Raw genomic sequence first — 21,902 nt, 5'->3', positions numbered from 1 at the left:
CTGCCTGGATTTCAGAAGATGTATGGAAATGCCTGGATGCCTAGGCAGAAGTTTGCTGCAGAAATGGGGCTCTCATGAGGAACCTTTGCTAGGGCAGTGCAGAAGGGAAATGTGGGGTTAGAGCCCCCACACAGAGTCCCTACTGGGGCACTGCCTAGTGGAGCTGTGAGAAGAGGGCCCCCATCCTCCAGATCCTAGAATAAGTAGATCAACCTACGGCTTGCACCATGTGCCTGGAAAAGACACAGACACTCAACACTAGCCCGTGAAAGCAGCTGGGAGGGAGGCTGTACCCTGCAAAGCCACAAGGGCGGAGCTGCCCAAGACCATGGGAACCCACCTCTTGCATCAGCATGACCTGGATGTGAGACCTGAATTCAAAGGAGATAGTTTTGGAGCTTTAAAATTTGACTGCCCCACTGGATTTCAGACTTCCATGGGCCCTGTAACTCCTTCATTTTGGCCCATTTATCTCATTTGGAATGGCTGTATTTACCCAATACCTGTATCTGCATTGTATCTAGGAAGTAACTAGCTCATTTTTTATTTTACAGGCTCATTGGCAGAAGGAACTTGCCTTGTCTCAGATGAGACTTTGAACTGTGGACTTTTGAGTTAATGCTGAAATTAGTTAAGACTTTGGGGGACTGTTGGGAAGGCATGATTAGTTTTGAAACGTGAAGACATGACATTTGGAGGGGCTAGGGGTGGAATGATATGGCTTGGCTCTGTGTCCCCACCCAAATCTCATCTTGAGTTGTACTCCCACAATTCCCATGTGTTGTGGGAAGGACCCAGTGGGAGATAATTTGAATCAGAGTGGTGGAGTCCCCCATACTGTTCTCGTGGTAGTGAATCAGTCTCATAAGATCTGATGGTTTTATCAGGGGTTTCCACTTTTGCATCTCCCTCATTTTCTCTTGCCACCACCATGTAAAAAGTGCCTTTCACTTCCCGCCATGATTCTGAGGTCTTCCAGCCATATGGAACTCTAAGTCCAATTAAATATCTTTTTCTTCCCAGCCTCGAGTATGCCTTTATCAGTCAGCAGCATGAAAATGGACTAATATAATCATGTTAAACATAGAGTTACTATTTGATCCAGCAACTCTACTGCTAGTTTTGTATCCCCAAGAAAAATGAAAACTTATGTTCACACAGAAACTTGCACATGAATGTTTATGGTAACATTATTCATAATAGCCAAAAGGTAGAAACAATCCAAATGCCTGGCAATTGATGAATGAATACAAATGTGGTATATGCATACAATAGAATATTATTCCCCAATAAAAATAAATGAAATACCAATACATGGTACAACATGGATAAACCTTAAAAACATTATGCTAAATGAAAGAAGCCAATTACAAAAGACCACATGCTGCATGTATGATTCTATTTCTTTGAAATGTCCAGAATAGGCAGATCTATACACACAAAAAGTAGTTGCTTGGGGCTGGGAGGTATGGGGGAATTGAAGAGTAATAGCTAAAGGGCACAAGCTTTCTTTATGACATGTCACAAATGTTCTAAAATTGATTGTGATGATGGTTGCACAACTATGTGATTATACTAAAAATCACTGAGCTGTACAATTTAAATAGGTGAATTGAGAGGCTTCAAGATGGCTGACTGAAGGCATCTGGTGCTTGCCTCCTCCACAAAGAGGAACCGAAATAGAGTAGAACACTTTGAATATATCATCTAAGAAACAACACTGGAATTCAACTGAGAAATGACAGGAAAAACCCAAAGCAAGGAAGGAGAGGGAAGTCAGGCAGTCTGCTTGGCCAGGATTGGCTGGGAGCCTGGGGAGGCTCCACAATGCAGTGAAAGGATGAGTGAGTGATTCCCAGAGATTAACATTTCCACTACAGACTCCTGCATCCTCTGCATGGGAAAGCCCTAGACCCTTGCAGTCTTCAAGACTAATATCAAAAGCTGCCTGAAGATCAAAGGCATTGCTCCAGAAAGAGAGCTCATGCTGGGCCCCGCACACCCCAAGCCCTAAGCAGCTACAGCAAAATGCCATATTGAGAGCCCAGCTTCCAACAGACCACAGACTCCAGGGCAGAAGAGTAAGCCATTAGCAAAACCCCACTGCCCCCCACAATGAAGCCACTGCATATTTTCATGCATCGCAATGACAAACTCCCCTACCCTCAACAGCTGCTTATGGCTGCCACTGCCAGGATTCAAGCATGAGCAAAATGCATACTCCTCAGCCATCTGCATATGGCTCCTGCCACTAAAAGCAAACCTGCTCCTCCCACAAGCCCTGAGCAGGTCTGCAGTGCAGCCACTGCAGTCCCCACCTGAACATTCTGCCTTGGGCCTGGAGATCACCCCACCCCTGCCGACCACAGCCAGCACTTGCAAGCCCCACTGGCAGACCTAAAGGACACAACTGCGTGGCTCACTCTACCACCCAAACCTCCTAGTGCCACAGCACACAGTGCAGGGACCTGGAGATTGCCTAGTCCAGTCCATCACCATTGGCACTTGAGCACTTCTCCCAGGGGCCTGAGGTGAGGCTCATTCGGCCTGCCACTGCCACTGCAGTTGACACTCGCCCACACATGCTACCAGTGGGCCTAAGGCTCACCCTGCCTCTGCCTACCACAGCTAGTACCTGCAAGTACCCCTGGGAGGACTAAGGACCAGTTTGCCCAGCCTTGCTCTGCTCCCCCACCACCAGTACCAGAGCATGTGGTCCAGAGACCTGGGGACTATCCAGCCCAGTCCATCATTGTTGGCACCTGAGCAGTCCTCCTGGAAGCTTGAGTTCAAGCCCACCCAACCTGCCATTACCACCACAGTGCGCACACACCTATAGGCCTAGGGACTGGCCCACCCAGCCCATCACAGCCACTGTCAACACAAATACAGACCATGTAGGACCCAGAGATTAGTCCACCTACTGCTACTACAATCACCCATGCCATGACCATTGCCCAGGGGCCTGAAAACCCACCAATTTGCCTGGCCCAACTCTGCTACTACCAGCACGTGAGAAAGCCACCCGGGGATCCAAGAATTGGACTGCCTGGAACCACTGAAACCAGTGCCAGTATATGCCATCCTGGAGCCCAAGGACAGGCATGCTTAGCCCACTGCTGCCATCACAGAGGTCTGAAGATAGGACCACCTGGCATTGCTGTATCCAGCAAAACTTTGGCACAGTCTCCACTCCACTAACAATTGCACCCTAAGCCACTCAGGAAATCACAGACACCACTGACAATGTTTACAGCTGAAGAAATCATATGGAGACCACACTGCTGCACACATCCAAAATCAATGGCAAAGTGCCCGACCCAACCAATACCATAGATACATCTTCAAAAAAGTACCCTCCCCTAGGAAAGCAAATTCCAAAAATTGAAAGAAACAACTGTTACACCAGATGCACAGACATAATGTAAAAACATAAACATATGAAACATGAAAAAGCAAGAAAATATGACACCTCCAAGAGAACACAGTAATTCTCCAGCAATAGAGTTCAGTCAAAAGGAAATCTATGAAATCCCAGATAAAATACTTAAAATAATGATGTTAGAGTAGGAGGGAAAATGGCAGCTAGGAGGCAGGACTAACTTGCAGCTCCTACTTGGATGGACAGAGCAGCGTGTGGAGACTCACACCGTGAATGTTTGCTCCAAGAACCACCAAAAGAACATACCAGGAAAACCAAAATAATTCACAGACCCTTTGAAGGAAGGAGCTTGTTGCTGCAAACTATGAGAGGGGAAAGTCTGCCTCCAAACACACATCCTTACCGGGGAACCTGAAAACACAGATCATTGAAGAAGGATTTAACCTTACCTAGAGCTGAAGCAAATTCAGAGAGCCAAGTGAAGTAAAAAAGTAGAAGCAGAAGCAGGAAGAGCCTGTAGGCACTCCCAGTCCCCAAGGAAGCCATTTCTGACATTATCTCACAGGGGTCCTTGGGGGAAGGCAGACAGTGGAATTAGGGAAGGGCCACAGGGTAAAGGAGGCTTCCAGCTGAACTATGTAATAATTTCAACCAAGTGCGAATTTTCTTGGGCAGAATCTGTGGGCTAGCAGGGTGAACGGAAAGTGTAGACAGGAGCACAGAAGCTATGGCAGGCAGGGAGGGTCAAGACCTGAAAGACCTGCTTGCTTTCTCAGCAAGGAGGCTTGTAGCCTGAGGCAAGATCTCAGCCCTGCACACCGGAGGCCTGGATATAAATTCAGCTCTATGGAGCGCATGGCTGGAGTGAGACTGGCCTTGCTGGCTGCACAGGAGCTGGGTGAGGCCTGTCACTGCCAGCTTTCCCCCAGTTCCTTGGCCAACTGTACAAAGCAACAGAGGCAGCCATAATCCCCCTTGGAACATAACTCCATTGGCCTGAAAAATACACTCCCATCCCCCACAGTGGCCATGGCAAGCCCTGCCCAAAGAGAGTCTGAGCTCAGACACACCTAACCCTGCCCCAACCTTATGGTCTTTCTCTACCCACCCTGGTAGTCAAAGACAAAAGACATAAGCTCGTGGGAGGTCCATGGCCCCAACCATCACCAGAGAAACCCAATACTTACCCAGGTGACCTTAGGATAAGTTCGTATCCTCCTTCTACTAGCACAACTGGTGCTCTCTTGAAAGTGCCACCTCCTGCCTGGAAACCAATCAACTCAAGCCATTACAGTAACCCATAACAGAACAACCCTACTCCAAGGAAGGAGAAGACAACAGCCAATTCCACCACCTAAAACATCCTGGCTACCCAAAGGTCCTGAGTCTATCCACATTACAACTTTACTGCTAGCATAATCAGCATCCAAAAAAAAAAAGTGCACTAAACAAAACTACAACCAAGGTCTGTCACATAATCCACTTCACTCCCCTACTACCTCCACCAGAGCAGGTGCTGGTCTCCATGGCTGGGAGACCTGAAGATAGATCACATCACAGGACTCTTTGCAGACACACCCTAGTACCTGCCCAGAGCCTGGTAGCTTCACTGGGTGGCTAGACCCAGAAAAGCAATAGTAGTCACTGCAGTCCAGCTCTCAGGAAGCCCCATCCCTAAGGGAAGGGGGAAAGCACCACATCAAGGCATCACCCCTAGGACAAAAGAATCTGAACAGCAGAACTTGAGCCCCAGATCTTTCCTCTGACATAGTCCACCCAAATGAGAAGGAACCAGAAAAACAATTCTAGTAATATGACAAAACAAGTTTAACACCCCCAAAAGATCACACTAGCTCACCAGCAATGGATCCAAACAAAGAAGAAATCTTTGAATTGCTAGAAAAAGAATTCAGAAGGTTGATTATTAAGTTACGCAAGTAGGCACCAGAGAAAAGTGAAAACCAACTTAAATAAATTTTAAAAATAATACAGGATATGAACCACAATGTCTTCAGAGAAATAGACATCATAAACAAAAAGCAATCACAACTTCTGGAAATGAAAGACACACTTAGAGAAATACAAAATACATTGTAAAGTTTCAACAATAGACTAGAAAAAGTAGGAGAAAAAACTTCAGAACTCAAAGACAAGGCTTTCAAATTAACCCAATCCAACAAAGACAAAGAAAACAGAATAAGTAAAAATGAACAAAGCCTCCAAGAAGTTGGGGATTATGTGAAATGACCAAACTTAAGAATAATTGTTTTCCCCGAGGAAGAAGAGAAATCTAAAAGTTTGGAAAACTTATTTGAGGGAATAATTGAAGAAAACTTGCCTGGCCTTGCTAGAGACCTAGACATTTAAATAAAAGAAGCTCAAAGAACACTCAAAAAATTCATCATAAAAAGATTATCACCTAGGCCAAGGGCAGTGGCTCACGCCTGTAATCCCAGCACTTCAGGAGGCCCAGGCAGGTGGGTCACCTGAGCTCAGGAGTTCGAGACTAGCCTGGCTAACATGGTGAAACCCCATCCCTATTAAAAATACAAAAATCAGCCAGGCGTGGTGGTGCATATCTGTAATCCTAGCTACTAGGAAGGCTGAGACATGAGAATTGCTTGAACCTGGGAGGCAGAAGTTGCAGTGAGCCAAGATCACACCACTGCACTCCAGCCTGGGTGGCAGAGCAAGACTCTGTCTTCAAAAATAATAATAATTAATAATAATAATAATAGTAATAATAATAATAAAGGTCATCACCTAAACACATAGTCATCAGGTTATCCAAAGTCAAGACAAAAAAACAAATCTTAAGAGCTGTAAGGCAAAAGCATTAGGTAACCTATTAAGGAAAATCTATCAGATAAACAACAGATTTATCAGCAAAACCCCTACAAGCTAGAAGGGATTGGGGTCCTGTCTTTAGCCTCTTTAAACAAAATAATTATCAGCCAAGATAATTTATAAATGAAGGAAAGCTTTATAAATGAAGGAAAGATAAAGTCTTTTTCAGAAAAACAAATCCTGAGATAATTCACCACTACCAAGCCAGCATGACAAGAACTGCTAAAAAGAGTTCTAAATCGTGAAACAAAACTTCAAAACACACCAAAATAGAACCTTCTGAAAGCATAAATATTGCAGGGCCTATAAAACAATAACACAATGGGAAAAATGTATTCAGGCAATAACTAGCACTAGAAATAGAATAATACCTCACATCTCAATACTAACACTAAATATAAATGGCCTAAATGCTCCACTTAAAAGATACAAAACAGTAGAATGGATAAGAATTCACCAACCACGTGTCTGCTGTCTTCAAGAGACTCATCTAACACTAAGGACTCACATAAACTTAAGGTAAAGGGGTGGAAAAAGATACTCCATGCAGATGGACACCAAAAGCTCGCAGGAGTCACTATTTTTATATCAGACAAAAGAGACTTTAAAGCAACAACATTTTAAAAAATCAAAGAGAAACATCATATAATGATAAAAGGACTAGTTCAACAGGAAAATATCACAAGCTTAAATATATATGCACCTAACACTGGAACTCCCAAATTTATAAAAAATTACTACTAGACCTAAGAAATGAGATAGATGGCAACAAAATAATAATGGGAGACTTCAATACTCCACTGACAGCACTAGACAGGTCATTAAGACAGACAGCCAACAAAGAAACAATGGACTTAAACTGTACCCTAGAACAAATGGACATAGCAGATATTTACAGAGCATTCTACCCAACTACTGCAGAGTATACATTTTATTCATCAGTGCATGGAACATTCTCCAATATAGACCATATGATAGGCCACAAAACAAGTCTCAATAAATTTTAAAAAATTGGAATTATATCAAGCACTCTCTCAGACCACAGTGGAATAAAATTGGAAATCAACTCCAAAAGAAACTCTCAAAACCATACAAATACATAGAAATGTAATAACCTGCTCCTGCATGATTGTTGGATCAACAATGAAATCAAGATAGAAATTTAAAAATTATTTGAACTGAATGATAACAGTGACACAACATATCAAAACCTCTGGGATACAGCAAAAGCAGTGCTAAGAGGAAAGTTCATAGCAATAAATGCCTACATTGCAAAGTCTGAAAGAGAACAAATAGACAATCTCAGGGTACACCTCAAGGAACTAAAGAACAAACCAAACTCAAACCCAGCAGAAGAAAAGAAATAACAAAGATCAGAGCAGACTAAATAAAATTGAAACAAAAAATACAAAAGATAAATGAAATAAAAGTCTGGTTCTTTGAAAAGATAAACAAAATTGATAGACCATTAGCAAGATTAACCAAGAAAAGAAAAGAAAAGATTCAAATAAGCTCAATTAGAAATGAAATGTGAGATATTACAACCAATACAACAGAAATACAAAAGATCACTCAAGGCTACTATGAACACCTTCATGCACAAAAACTAGAAAATCTAGAGGAGATGGATAAATTCCATCTAGAGGGGTTGTGATAAATATAGAACCCTCCTAGATTCAACCAGAAAGAAATAGAAACTCTTAACAGACTGATAACAAGCAGTGAGATTGAAATGGTAATTTTTTAAATGGACAACAACAAAAAAAGTCCAGTACCAGATAATTCATAGCTGAATTCTATCAGACATTCAAAAAAAATGCTACCAATCCTACTGAAACTATTCCAAAAGATAGAGAAAGACGGACTCCTCCCTAAAGCATTCTGTGAAGCCAGTATCACCTTAATACCAAAAACAGGAAAGGGCATAACAAAAAAAGAAAACTACAGACCATATCCCTGATAAATATAGATGCAAAAATTCTCTACAAAATACTAGCTGACTGAATCCAACAGCATATCAAAAAGATAATCCACCATCATTAAGTGGGTTTCGTACCAGGGATGCAGGGATGATTTAACATACACAAGTCAATAAATTCAATATATCACATAAAAAGAATCAAAAACAAAATCATATGATCATATCAATAGATGCAGAAAAAGCATTTGACAAAATCCAGCATTCCTTTATGATTAAACCCTCAGCAAAATGGACAAAGAAGGGCCATACCGTAAGGTAATAAAATCCAGCTATGACAAATCTACAGCCAACATTATACTCACTGGGGAAAAGTTGAAAGCTTTCCAAGAACAGGAACAAGTCAAGGATGCCCACTCTTGCCACTTTTATTCAACATAGTACTGAAAGTCCTAGCCAGAGCAATCAGACAAGAGAAAGAAAAAAAGAGCATCCAAAATGGTAAAGAGGAAGTCAAACCATTGCTGTTCACCAATGATATGACTGTATACCTAGAAAACCGAAGTACTCAACCAAAGAGCTCCTAGATCTGATGAATTCAGTAAAGTATCAGGATACAAAATCAAGTACACAAATCAGTAGCACTGCTATACACCAACAGCAACCAAGATGAGAATCAAATAAATAACACAACTCCTTACACAAGAGCTGCAAAAAATAAATGAAATACTTCAGAATATGCCTAACCAAGGAGATGAAAGACCTCTATAAGGAAAACTACAAAACACTACTGAAAGAAATCATAGATGACACACACAAATGGAAACACACCCATGCTCATGAATGGGTATAATCAATATAATATAACCAATATTGTGAAAATGAACATACTGCCAAAAGCAACTGACAAATTCAACAAAATTTGCTGTTGAATACTCATCAAATTTGTTGTTGAATATTCATCAAAATACTATCATCATTCTTCAACAAACTAGAAAAAAATCCTAAAATTCATATGAAACTAAAAAAGATCCCATGTAGCCAAAGCAAGACTAAGCAAAAAGAACAAATCTGGAGGCAACACATTACCTGACTTCAAACTATACTATAAGGCTATAGTCACCAAAACAGCACAGTAGTGGTATAAAAATAGGGATATAGACCAATAAAAGAGAATAGAGAACCCAGAAATAAAGCCAAATACCTACAGTCAACTGATCTTCAACAAAGCAAACAAAAACATGAAGTGGGGAAATGTACCACCCTATTCAACAAATGCTGCTGGGATAATTGGCAAGCCACATGTAGAAGAATAAAACCAGATCCTCATCTGTCATCTTATACAAAAATCAACTCAAGATGGATCAAAGACTTAAATCTAAGATCTGAAGCCATAAAAATTCTAGAATATAACCCTTCTAGACATTGGCTTAAGCAAAGACTTCATCACCAAGAACCCAAAAGCAAATGCAACAAAAACAAAGATAAATAGATGAGACCTAATTAAACTAAAAAGCTTCTGTGCAGCAAAAGATATAATTAGCAGAGTAAACAGACAACAAACAGAGTGGGAGAAAATCTTCACAAACTGCATCTGACAAGCGACTATTACCTAGAATCTATAAGGAACTTAAACAAATCAGCAAAAAAAAACCACAATCCAATCAAAAAGTGAGCTAAGGACATGAATAGACAATTCTCAAAAGAAGATATACAAATGGCCAACAAACAGGAAAAAATGCTCAACATCTCAATGATCAAGGAAATACAGATCAAAACCACAATGTGATACCACCTTACTCCTGCAAGAATGGCCATAGTTAAAAACTCAAAAAATAATAGATGTTGCCACGGATGTAATGAAAAGGGAACACTTTCACACTGCTGGTGGGAATGTAAAACTAGTACAACCACTATGGAAAACAATGTGGAGATTCCTTAAAGAACTAAAAGTAGATCTACCATTTGATCCAGCAATCCCACTACTGGGTATCTACCCAGAGGGAAAGAAGTCATTATATGTAAATGATACTTGTACATGCATGTTTATAGCAGCACAATGTGCAATCACAAAACATGGAACCAGCCCAAATATCCATCAATCAATGAATGGATAAAGAAAATGTGATCGATGATAGATAGATAGATAGATAGATAGACCATGAAACACTACTCAGTCATAAAAAGGAATAAAATAATGACATTTGTCAAAACCTGGATGGAATTAGAGACAATTATTCTAAGTGAAGTAACTCATGAATGAAAAACCAAACACTGTATGTTCTCACTTACAAGTGGGAGCTAAGCTATGAGGATGCAAAGGCATAACAATGATACAATGGACTTTGGGAACACAGTGGGAAGAGCGGGGGTGGTTGAAGGATAAAAGACTGCACATCAGTTACAGTGTACACTGCTTGGGTGATGGGTGCACCAAAATCACAGAGTCACCACTAAAGAGCTTATCCATGTAACCAAAAATCACCTGTTCCCAAAAAAACTATTGAAATAATAATAATTTTTTTAATTTAAAAAACAAAATAATGATATTAAGAAAGCTCATTGAGATTCAAGAGAATACAGAACAATAATACAAAAAATCAAAACAAATTCAGGATATGAATGAGAAATTTTCCAAATAGATAGCATAAAAAACCATCAAATGTAAATTCTGGAAATGAAGAATTCATTAAATGCAATATGAAACACATTTGAAAGCTTCAATATTAGACTTAACCAAGCAAAAGAAAAATTTCAGAACTCGAAGATAAGTCATTTGAAATAAACCAGGCAGACAAAAATACAGAAAAAAGAATTAAAAAGAATGAACAAAGCTTATGTGACATATGGAACACTGTCACATGACTAAATACTCAAATTTTCAGTATCCTGGAGGAAAGAGAAAGTGAAAGGGTTAGAAACCCTATGTAACAAACCAGTAGCTGAAAACAGCCCAAGTCTAGCAAGAGATTTAGACATCCAGATACAGAAAGGTCAGAAATCCCCAGACAGATACAATGCAGAAAGATCTTTCCACAGCATATTATAATCTAATTGTCAAAAGTCAAAGACAGAAAGAATTCTAAAAACAGAAAGAGAAAAATGTTTAGTCACTTATAAGGGAACCCCCATCAGACTAACAATGGACTTTTCAGCAGAAACCTTACAGGCCAGAAGAGAATGAGATAATATATTTGAGATAATATATTCAAATGCTGAAAGTAAAAAAAAAACTGTCAGTCAAGGATACTATTCCCAGCAAAGTTATACTTTGTACATGAAGGAGAAATAGTCTTTCCCAGACAAGCAAAGAATGAAGGAATTCATCACCACTAGACCATCCCTACAAAAAAATGTTTTAGGGAATCCTGCACCTGGAAGCAAAGGGATAATATCTGCCTTCATAAAAATGCACAAAAGTATGAAACCCACTGGTAGAATGAAAACACAAATAAGAAAAAGAAAGGACTCAAATGTTACCACTATAGAAAACCACAAAAACACAATGATAATAAGAGTGAAAGAAAGGAACAAAGGATACACAAAACAATCAGAAATCAATTAATAAAATGACAGAAATAAGCCCTCACATATCAATAATAACCTTGAATGTAAACAAATTGAATTTTCCACTTAAACTAGATAGCCTGGCTGAATGGATTTTAAAAACATGACCCAACTATTGGCTGCCTACAAGAAAATCATCTCACCTGTAAAGACATATAGACTGAAAGTGAAGGGACAGAAAATGATATTCCATGCAAATGGAAACCAAGGGTGAGCAGGAATAGCTATACTTAGATAAAACAGAGTTTAAATCAAAAATAGTAGAAAGAGACAAAGAAGATCATTATGTAATGATAAAGGAATCAATCCAGCAAGAGAATATGACAATTCTAAACATACATTCACCCAACACCAGAGCACCAAGATATGTAAGGTAAATATTATTAGATCTAAAGGGAGAGATGGGCTCCAATACAACGATAGTTGAGGACTTTCAACACCCCACTCTCATCAGTAGACAGATCATCTAGATAGAAAATTAACAAAAAAAAATCGGATTTAACTGCACATTAGACCAAATTTTCCTAACAGACATTTACAGAACGGTTCACCCACAGCTACAAAATACACATTCTTCTCATTAGCACACAGAACATCCTCTAGGATAGACCATATATTAGGACACAAAACAAGTCTCAACAAATTTTTTAAAATTAAAATTATATCAACTATCTGCTAAGACCACAGCAGAATAAAACTAGAAATCAATAATAAAAGGAACTTGGGAAACTACAAATACATAAAAATTAAACAACATGCTCCTAAACGACCACTGGGTCAAGGAAGAAGTTAACAAGGAAGTAAAAAGATTCCTTGAAACAAATGAAAAGCAAAAATTGTCATACCAAAACCTATGAAACACAGCAAAAGTAGTGCTAACAGGGAAGCTTCTAGCAATAAATGCCTACATCAAAAAAATAGAAAGATTCCAAACAAACAATCTAAAGGATGCACCTCACGGAATTAGAAAAGCAAGAATAAACCAACCAAAAATTAGTAGAAGTAAAAAAAAAAAAAAACTCAAAACAGAACTAAATGAAATAGAGGCGAAAAAGCTACAAAGAGTCAATGATATCAAAAGTTATTTTTTGGAAAGATAAACAAAATCAATAAACCACTAGCTAGACTAACCAAGAAAAAAAGACAAAAGTCTCAAATAAACAAAATCAGAAATGGAAAGGAAACATTACAACTGATACCAAAGAGATACAAAAAATCATCAAAGACTGTTATGAACAACTATATGCTGACAAACTGGAAAACCTACAAGAAATGGATAAATTCTGGACACATAAAACCTACCAATATTAAATTAGAAAGAAATTAAAAACTTGAACAGACCAATAATAAGTAATGAGATTGAATCAGTGATAAAAACCTTCCAACAAAGAAAAGTTCAGGAATGATGGCTTCACTGCCGAATACTACCAAACTTTCAAAGGAGAACTCACACCAATTCTCCTCAAACTATTCCAAAAACTTGAAGAGGAGGGAACTCTTTCTAACTCATTCTATGAGATCAGCATTACCCTGATATCAAAAACAGATAAGGATGCAACAACAACAAAACCACAGGCCAATACCCTTGATGAACATAGATGCAAATTCCTCAGCAAAATACTAGCAAATTGAATCCAACAACACATCAAAAAGATAAACACATCAAAAAGATCAATTGGGTTTTGTCCCAAAGATGCAAGGATGGGTCAATATATATAAATCAATAAACATGATCCATCACATTAACAGAATGAAGAACAAAACTCATATGATCATCTTAATGGATGCAGAAAAAGCATTTGACAAAATTCAACATGACTTTCTTATAAAAACTCTCAGTAAACCAGGCATTAAAGGAACATTCCTCAACATAATAAAGGCCACATATAACAAACCCACAGCTAACATTATACTAAGTGGGAAAAAGCTGAAAGCCTTTCTTCTAAGAACTGGAACAAGATAAGAATGCCCAGTTTTACCACTCCTATTCTACACAGTACTGCAAGTCCTGCTCGGAACAATCAGACAAGGGAAAGAAAAAGCATCCAAATTGCAAAAGAGGAAATCAAATTGTTTCTCTCTGCAGATAATACAATCTTATGTCTAGAAAATCCTGAAGACTCCACCAAAAAACTCTTAGATATAAATAAATTTGATAAAGTTACAGAATACAAAATTAGCATGCAAAAATCAGTAGCAATTCTACACACCAATAATGAAATATTTGAGAACAAAATCAAGAAGGCAATTCCACTTACAATGTCTACACAAAAAAATAAAATAAAAGCCAGGCATGGTGGTTCATACTTGTAATTCCAGCACTTTGGGATGCCAAAAAGGATTGCTTGTGGGCAGAAATTCAAGACCAACCTGACCAACATAGAGAGGTGCCATCTCTACAAAAAAATAAAAATAAAATTTAATTAGCCAGGCATGCTGGTGTCATGAACTTGCAGTTCTAGCTACCCAGAAGGCTGAGGTGGGAGTATCGCTTGAGCCTAGGAGGTCAAGGCTGCAGTGAGCTATGATAGCACCATGGAACTCCAGCCCGGGTGACACAGCAAGACATTTGAGACACTGTCTCAAAATGTATCAAATGGGACTATACTAAACTAAAAAGCTTCTGCACAGCAAAGAAAACAATCAACAGAGTGAAGAGACGACGTGTTAATGGGAGAAAATATCTGCAAACTATTCATCTGACTAGGGACTACTATCCAGCATATACAAAGAACTCAAACAACTCAATAGTTAAAAAATAATAACAATAATCCCATTACAAAGTGGGTAAAAGGCATGAATAGACATTTCTCAAAAGAAGACACACAAAGGGCCAACAGGCACATGTGTGGGGATTTCTTCCCACCAGCAGTCAGTCAATTTTCCAGCAGATTATTCAGCTAGGTGTCCTCTTATTCAATTCAATTCTGATACTATCTATTCACAGATTGTACCAGCTCCCATAGGGTAAGGGCTCGGTTTTACAAGACTGTGTCCACTTCAGACACAAGTCACAGTTCCTAGGACCTCCTGCTTGGATTTCATTAATTTTCTAAAGTGGCTCACGGCATTCAGGGAAACACTTTGCTTATGTCTACTAGTTTATTAATAAAGCATATAATAAATGATACAGATAAATGGACAGATGAAGAGATGGATAGGGCAAGGCACGTGGGAAGGGGCATGGAGCCTTCATGTCCTCTCTAGGCAGACCACCCTCTAGGAACCTCCTCATGCTCAGCTATCCAGAAGCTCCTGAACTTAGTCCTTTAAGGTTTTTATGAAAGCTTCATTCTATAGGCATAATTGATTAAATCACCATTGGTGATTAACTCAACTCTCAGCCCTTTGCCCCTCGCTTCTCCCTAAAAGTAGGGAGCTGGAGCTGAAAGTCCCAACCCTCTAGTCACGCCTTCATGTCCTTTTGCCAAGCAGCCCCCACCCTGAAACTATCTAGGGACTTAAGACACTTTTATCACTCTGGAGATTCCAAGGGGTTTAGGAATAGTATGCCTGGACTTGGGGACCAACATCAAATATGTATTTCATAATGCGACAGCCTCATACAGCCAAAGAACTTTGAAAAGAGCAAAATTCTTCAGACTCTGTTATGCTGTGTTGAGGCAAAGTAGCAAACATAAGAAGGAATATTTGCTCATTTTTGCTTAAACCCCTATCTGTCATGAAATGCAGCTCTCCGGAAGATGCTTTGAAGACAAAACAGGATAGAACACACACAGTCTCCACATCTCTTGCTTGAGTCACTATATTTCTTAAAAAATAAATGACTCTGGCCCCTGTCTTTATTTACACATAAGAGAACACCTGCCAAGGTTAGGGATTATGCCCCTGCAAACTGTAATCAGATGTGCTCTTGTGTTCATTTGATGTGATTTTGCATGTGCCGAATCCCCAAAACCTGTATAAGCAATGGGCTAAACACTGCTTTGGAGGTGTCTGACAGAACCTCTCTGAAAGCCTCCTCCCAGCACATATGCCTCAGTCCATAGGCCTCCACAGGCCTCAGTAAGATTTCTAAATAAAACTAACTTTAATTATTTAAAAGCTTGCTTGTGTTTTTCTTTAGTCGGTCATGTCACATCTTTTCATCTGCACACATTCAGATACATGTAGGCTGTACTTTGCCTGTTGCTTCTCGATTTTGCCAGAAAAATACTACCTTGGGAGCCCCTGTCTCTCTCAAAGAGGACAGAAATGAGCAGTGGTCAACTATTTTCCCAGTTAGTAAGAAATAAGAGGACAGGTGACCAGCTCTGGGCTTCATCTCTCTGGAATCCTCAGGAACTCTAGGCTTGTTAATACCACAACACTGAGTATTCCTGAAACAAACGAAAAATACTTTTAAATTTTTTTAAAGAAAATATGGCCTATAATATTGAATACTAAAAACACAAATAGTAAGAAAAATGCTATTCTAGGCTCACATCTTTTTTTCAAATAAGCAGAGGGTGTGAGTACAGTTGTCCCTCAGTATCTGTAGAGGGTTTGTTCCAGAACCCCTACAGATATCAAAATCCACAGATGCTCAAGTCCCTGATATAAAATGGTGTAGTGTTTACATATAACCTATGCACATCTTTCCATATGCTTTAAATCATCTCTAGGTTACTTATAATACCTAATAAATGTAAATGCCATGCAAATAGTTGTTACACTATATTCTTTAGGGGATAATGACAAGAAAAAAGTCTATATACATATTCAGTATAGACATGACCACCTTTTTTTCCTGAATATTCTCAATCTGCTGTTGGTTGAATATATGGATGTGGAACCCACAGATATGGAGGGCCAACTATTTTGTGTCCTAGAGGCACTGGAATATGCATTGACCTCATTTTAAGAGTTAAGCAAAGAGAGCAGGATGAATGACCTTGGGAGACCCTAACCCCTCCATCAAGGGAAGTGTTTCCATTCATGAATACTAGGTGGGATACTGCAGGGGGGTTAATCACAGGGCTCTGTGGTTGGATCATTGAGATTCCTTCCAAAACTGTTAAGAGTAGAAATCAAATATTTGTGATATCTCATGTCATGTAGCCTATGGATAAAAAGGAATCAATTACTAATACAACCAACAACATGGATAAATCTCAAAACTATTATGCAAAGGGGAAGTAGCCAATCACAAAAGAATACATACTATGTGAGTCCATTTGTATGAAGTCCAACAGACTGAACGAATGCTTGGTTGTCTCTGGAGTGGGGATGTGCATTGGGGATGATATGCATTGGGAAAGGACATAAGGGGACTCTCCAGTGATAAAAGCTGCCCTCTATCTTGATCGTGCTGTTGAAATATGGAGATATACACTTGAGATCTGTGTACTCTATGTATGAGAACACTTTCCGTTGTTCAATGGCTCCATCCAATCTATCTCACTTATGTCAACAGATTGATATCAAATAAAACAGCACCTGTTATTTTATGATTAAATGCTTTACAGTTCAGGAGCCTCCTCTCCAACTTATTTTGTGCAAGCCTTTCCCTGCCCCTGATGTTCCAGCTGCACTGGCCTCCCTGAACTCACCATGTGCTTTCCAGCCTCAGGACCCTTGAATGTGCTATTTCTACATCTGGATTGGTTCTTGCCTCTGGTTTTCCATGGCTGGGTCTCACTCATCCTTCCAGTCTTATAACTGAAATATTTTATCTTCAGATTACTTGTCCCCACCCCTTACCGTACATTTCCTTCATTCTACTGTCTTACTTTGCAATTATCTATTTATTCATTTACTTAATGAACGGTAAGCTGATCTCTTTTTAACAGTGAATCTTTAGTGCTTAACCATACTACATATCTACGATATTTACTGAAAACAGAAATATGTTAGTGAACATGGACTTCAGGGCATACATTTTGTAATCTAGTTTTGGTGACTGTAAATCGCATAATTCATCCCTGAGCCAGGCATCAGCAGCCTTGTTTTTCTCCCCCGGGCCAATGAAGATACACAGGCTTTCCATGGCACACGTGAGGGAAGACATGGACTTGAGAATTGTGAGGCTTGAAGAATCCTCAGAGATCACCTAGCATAACAGGAAACCAAGGATTTGGAGGGAACAATCTTGTCGCAGATCGCACAGAAAGATGAGGGCCTGGTTTGAATCTTATCTCTGCCCCAACCAGTTGTGTGACCTTGAGAAAGTGAAGATCTTTTTTGTGCATTGGTTTCCTCATCTGTAAAACAGGGATTTAATTTTACCCGCCTCAGAAGATTGTAATGAGGATTAAATGAGGTGATAAAACTACAATGTTTAGGACAGTAAATTGTATGTAATATAATATTATAAATATTAGCCATTATTAATATTATTTTGCCCTGAACTCTAGTCCAGCAATCTTTCTACTTCTCTATGGCACTTCTATAATAGACACCTAACACACAATAGATGCCAAATAAATATTTGTTATATAAATGAACAATGCTCATCCATAATAGTGACTCTAAAATATAAAAAAATCCTAAAATTTTCTTCTGATTCTTCTGCTTAAGAAAAAAAATTTAAATAGAGAAAATGTTTTAAAAGAATGGCATTTAGGTTGGGCATGGTGGCTCATGCCTGTAATCCCAGCACTTTGGGAAGCTGAGGCAGGTGGATCACCTGAGGTCAGGAATTCAAGACCAGCCTGGCCAATATGGTAAAACCCCATCTCTAAATGCAATCAAAACCACAATGAGATACCATCTCACACTAGTTAGAATGGTGATCATTAAAAAGTCAGGAAACAACAGGTGCTGGAGAGGATGTGGAGAAATAGGAACACTTTTACACTGTTGGTGGAACTGTAAACTAGTTCAACCATTGTGGAAGACAGTGTGGCAATTCCTCAAGGATCTAGAACTAGAAATACCATTTGACCCAGCCATCCCATTACTGGGTATATACCCAAAGGATTATAAATCATGCTGCTATAAAGACACATGCACACGTATGTTTATTGCGGCACTGTTCACAATAGCAAAGACTTGGGAACCAACCCAAATGTCCATCAGTGATATACTGGATTAAGAAAATGTGGCACATATACACCATGGAATACTATGCAGCCATAAAAAAGGATGAGTTCATGTCCTTTGTAGGGACATGGATGAAGCTGGAAACCATCATTCTCAGCAAACTATCACAAGGACAGAAAACCAAACAGCGCATGTTCTCACTCGTAGGTGGGAATTGAACAATGAGAACACTTGGACACAGGGTGGGGAACACCACACACCAGGGCCTGTCGTGGGGTGGGGGGAGGGAGGGAGATAGCATTAGGAGATATACCTAATGTAAATGACGAGTTAATGGGTGCAGCACACCAACATGGCACATGTATACATATGTAACAAACCTGCACATTGTGCACATGTACCCTAGAACTTAAAGTATAATAAAAAAAAATTTTTAAAAACCCATCTCTATTAAAAATACAAAAAATTAGCCAGGCATGGTGGTGGACACCTGTAATCTTAGCTACTCAGGAGGCTGAGGCAGAAGAATCGCTTGAATCCAGGAGGCAGAGGTTACTGTGAGTTGAGATCACGCCACTACACTCCAGCCTGGGCAATAAGAGTAAAACTCCGTCTCAAAAAAAAAAAAAAAAAAGACTGATATTTATTAGTGTATTCTTTAATTGTCTGTAAAATTCTCTTATGCAGAAGAACTCTTCTTTCATGACAGGGATTAATGCAAAAATGAAATATAAGGCAACATAGTATTTTGCACAGGCTGAGAATCTAGAACTTCAAGGAACAGTGGACATCATCTAGATTAATAGTTCTCAACTGTGGTGGCAAGTATACTCTCCCAAAAATATTTTATACATACATGTGTAGTGTACTGAAATCCCATGCTAGTCTGAGGCTCCAGACTCTCTGGGAGCGAGGCCCAGATTTCAGTCTTGGTCAGAGAGCTCCAAATGACTATTGTGCAACCCGGTTTGAAAACTGACCTAGTCTAATGCTCTTATTTTATAAAGGAAACCTTGGGCCCAGAGATGAAAATGGACTTGCATAAAATGGCGAAGCACATTACAGGACTTTCCAAAGCAAACGTTTTCTTCTCCCAAGTCACAGTCCAGCTCTGGTCTCACAACACTGAAATAGTTGTCATGGTTAATGGTGTGCTGGTAAACCAGCAATCCAGAAAAAAAAAAGGCTCTGATTTGTACTATTTGCCAATTTCCATGGTATAAATACTACCACCATGGTTAATTTCATGCTACCAATGTTTAAATAACCAGCTCACAAAATTCCTGTGTATTTAATAATCAGGTCTCAAGGGCTGGTACATGCTGGCTCCAGAACACTACTGTGACCATCGCCCATCTGCATCAGTATTACATCAGAAACCCTAGCCCTATCTGAGACTGACTCAATCCAAATTATTACAGTTGTAACCCAGAAGTCTGACTTTCTAAGAAGCAACCTTGATAAAACTCATACAAGCCAAAGTTGGAGCACCATGCTGCATGGAATAATGCAGCAGTCTCATAGGTACCGTGGATAGTCATGAGTTGATCCTATGAACCAACAGGAGGACCTTATCTAATGTGGTTATCATCTCATCATGGACAACCCAGCGCCCATGCCACCTTGTGCACAGTGATGGAAGCATAGCATTGTCTTTGACTAATGAGACCCTGATTCATTTTGACAGGAAGACAGATGTCAGCTTTCTGAAGAAAGTGTCAAGCATTTGTCCCTTACAAGGACTGGGAAGAAAGAGCACACATTTTCCCTGTTGCCCTGCCCTTGACATATTTATAACATCCCAGGACTGGCCCTGACCATCCTCTCCCAAGTAACGGAATGTCAAGATGACTGCAGACATTATGCTGTGAGTGGAAAAGCTTTATAGTAAGCTGAGGTGATCACCAACCTCCCTGAGCTAAAATAATCACAGGCTTTTTTTCTTAGTGACCCCTGTCCTACTCTCAGGCACCTTATATCCTCAAATCTTAAATAGAGTTAAGAGATTGGGCAGGCCTGGCCTAGTATTCTCCCTACTTCCACTGGACATAAGACATGTTTTATGTAATCCTGGAATTTTCATACCAATCAAATACTATGAAAGTCATCAATCTGAATAGTGACCATAACCCCAAATTCATGGATGCCCTGAACTCTAATCCAGACTGAACCACCCTATCCCCAGTTAGAAAAACTCAATTAATCCTGATGAGCTTGGATCTCTAGAAGATATTAGGAATATAGAGTCAGCTGGTAGGCAGATGTTATATCAGTCCATGAGCATCATGCCAGGTAGGTGGCACACTCTGACTTCTTGTCACTTCCATGATCCAAAGAGAGCATCTCACCTTGTCACTGAAAATGTAGAGTTTCTGCACCTGAATTAAGGCCAAGGGGAAAAATAAAGGTGCAAGGCCTGAGACCTTCCACCATCTGCACATGACACTGTGATGTGTTGAAAATCCTGGGGAGATCCTCAACCTTCATTGCTCACTGCCAAACCCCAACTCATGCTATCACTAGCCCATAATGCAGTCACACTTCTAAATAAGAAGAGCTACCACCAGCTCATCAATGGAAAATTGTGCTGAATAATTGCTGCGTGGAAATAAAAATGCCTCTCCCAATAGCACCTTCTCTCATGAAACAAAGCAAAGCCCTTCCCTTAACTCCTATCCTTTTGGTGAGATGACATAGACACCGCTTGCATGGGAAATGTAGAAGAAGTTGCCATAAACGTAAGGGTTAGAGAGGGACCATTAAATAAGATTTCTTTGTGGTTAGGTGATTTCAGCATAAAATCTAAACAGAGGTGACACAAAGTTGAAGAACCAGGAAGCAAGGCTGGCTTCAGTCAGATAGAAGCTTCCATAACCATTAAGACTTGATTCCATGACTTAGGACAAATTCACTGTGAATCATTAAGAAAAAGTATAATTGCTAAAGGATGGAAAGTGGGGTTGAAAGAATGTCAGGGGGCTGTAAAAAAATAATTATAAACAATGGATATCTTTATACCCACTCTGGTAGGCTTCAAACTTGGCTAAAACTAACTTTCCTACTATAGAGTTGACATAGAAGTAAAGAATTTTCAAACCAGAATGTCCTTTAAAAGTATAATAGCCAGTCTAGAAAGTGCAGTGCTTTTAAAGCCATTTCTAGATCTAAAAACACACTGTTTTTTCATTCAGAATAATTATTTAA

The 21,902-nt window shown here is 39.5% G+C and overlaps 1 long non-coding RNA gene across 1 annotated transcript in view; it reads left to right on the top strand.

Moving 5' to 3' along the window:
* Positions 1-20,711, top strand: part of LOC129486191 (uncharacterized) — a 45,770-nt gene extending 25,059 nt beyond the window's left edge. The window contains exon 3 of the long non-coding RNA XR_008658880.1: positions 20,386-20,711. This is a non-coding gene — a long non-coding RNA (uncharacterized lncRNA). The remainder of the gene's footprint in view (positions 1-20,385) is intronic.
* The last annotated feature ends 1,191 nt before the right edge of the window (positions 20,712-21,902 follow it).

Source organism: Symphalangus syndactylus, chromosome 7 (genome assembly GCF_028878055.3).
Source record: "Symphalangus syndactylus isolate Jambi chromosome 7, NHGRI_mSymSyn1-v2.1_pri, whole genome shotgun sequence".
NCBI lineage: Eukaryota > Metazoa > Chordata > Mammalia > Primates > Hylobatidae > Symphalangus > Symphalangus syndactylus.
Note: the sequence above shows the minus strand (reverse complement) of the source record. Positions and strands in the feature narration are given on the sequence as shown.